This window comes from Tupaia chinensis, unplaced genomic scaffold (assembly GCF_000334495.1).
Source record: "Tupaia chinensis unplaced genomic scaffold, TupChi_1.0 Scaffold148073_2, whole genome shotgun sequence".
Taxonomy (NCBI): domain Eukaryota; kingdom Metazoa; phylum Chordata; class Mammalia; order Scandentia; family Tupaiidae; genus Tupaia; species Tupaia belangeri.
Genome location: NW_006207924.1, coordinates 1 through 2,284, shown reverse-complemented (window position 1 = coordinate 2,284; position 2,284 = coordinate 1).

The window sequence follows — 2,284 nt, the reverse complement described above, 5'->3', positions numbered from 1 at the left end:
CGCTTGGGTGTTTTAGCCACACTGCAATCCCTTCTCTTCCATTCTCCCAGGATTTGGGGCACACATGCACACTACTCACCCGGGGGTGATTTTCAACCCGCCAGTCTGAGACCTAAACCATGGTTGACCATGTAGGAGTCCAGTCCCTTAACTACCATGCCACCTGCTGGCCCCCCAAATTTTTTTTTTAAGGTGTACATACAGTGTACAATAATCAAATAAAAAATATCTTCTTCAACATTGAATATTACATTATGTTGTACATATTTGTTGATAGTTCTACTAGTTTGTTTTTGAAACATGTATTAAATTGTCCCTGTTTTTCACTCTGCTTTGATACACTATCCATAGGCTCTTACTCTTATTTATATGTATTCTCGTGTCCATTATAAATTTTCCAATGAAATCTCCCTTAAAGTGATTTTTGAAGTTTATTTTTTTGTATGAGAGAAGAGAGAGAGGCTCCTCTCGCCAACAGGGCCTACATGCCATAATCCACCCCAGTCTCAGCCAGCTGGATCATGGGCATGAGTACCTGTAGCCAGTGTACCCAGAGAGGTCCTGGGACACAAACCCACAACCTTTCCCACAAGGTCCAGCTGGATTACCACTGTGCCACCACCTGGCCCCAGTAAATATTTTTCTTCTTTTGGAGTCTCTAGTCTCACTTCCTACCCTAATCCCAAGGCTGCCACTTCTAATACAGGTCCCTATATGAGCTATGCTTCATTTGTCAAAGATAAATAGTTTTACTCTGGGATCAACAGTCATACCTCACGAGATGTCTAGCACATGATCAGTACTTAATAAATATTTGTGGAATGAATGAACAAATGGATGGATAGGGAGCTAAATGTTTGGTCAAAGCATTGTCTGGAGATTATGGGCCATCAGTGTCTGATTTGCTTTTGTAGTTAAGCTGAATGGTTTTCATTTCAGGGAGACACTTTGGTTGATGGTGATTGCAATAGGGCTGAGACAAAGAAAGCCCAGCCTATTTGTCACGCTATCTTTATTTAAATACAAAGCAAAAAAGAAAATCAATGGATAAGGATGGGGGAATATTGTTTCTGCCATATATTAACTGAGTGACTGCCTAGAAATAGTTCTGTTTTCCAAAACCAATTTTCCTCTTCTGCAAAATTCAATAGTGATTTACTGTCTCACAGGGTTGTTTCAATCCCCTATGAAACAATTAGCCCCTCGGCCAGCAGGTGGTGTGGAGGTTAAGGGGCTGAATCCCACATGGCCAACTGTGTGATTTGAGTCCTAAACCCGGCAGCTTGAAAACCATGCTGGGTGCATGTATGTGCATGCCCAAAATCCTGAAAGGAGACTGGTGGAGAAGGGATTGAGGCATGGTCATTTCCCCTGAGAAGTGGCTGATTTCTCACTTTTTTTCTCTCTCTGGCTAATGCATGCTCCCTAGAACAAACCAAAAACCTAGCCCTGTGCTTGACACAGAACAAATCATCAATTCTTTTTCTACTGAAACTTCCCTGAAGGAGACAATTTTGAGATCAACTAAACAGCATAGCTAACACAAAAAGTTCTCAAAAATGGGTCAGCAAGGAGGAAAATAGGCATTTGTGTTATGGTTGGCTTTCCATTTCATTTCTATGTGGTAGAAATGAGTCACCTGGTAGCGCATGGGATAGAAAGAAATACCATAACCTTATTTTTATTTACTTAGGTGTCCCAGACTTGGCAGCTTAAAACTCACTCCAGGAGCATGTGTTTGTGTGCCCAAAATCCCGAGAAGAGAATGAAGGAGAAGGGATTGCAACATGGCCATCCACCTTGAAGAATGATTTCTCACTTTCTGTCTGTCTCTCTCTGTCTCTCTCTGGCCCTCCAGAGAGCACGCATGCCCTATAGCAAAAATCTCTCTAAAAAATAAAATAAAATAAGAGCTTAGGAGGTAGAAATTGTTATACCCCTGCTATGGATAAGAAAATTGAGGATTGCAGAAACTGTCATATCTTCAGGGTCAAACGACTAACTGGTGGTGCAGCAGGGTCTGTCTAACTCCAAAGACATCAGCTCTTAGAGAAATGCCACAATAGAAGTGAGGGCTCAATGATGCAGTGCTAATCTAAGTACAAGGTAAAAGGAAAAAATGTTCATGCCCATGAGAACAGACTTTATTTTTTTGGAGAGATTTTTGCTATCAGGTGTGTGCGCTCGCCAGAAAGACAGAGACAGAGAGACAGAAAGCGAGAAATCACCCCCCAGGGGGAATGGCAACACCACAATCCCTTCTCCTCCATTCTCCTCTCAGTAT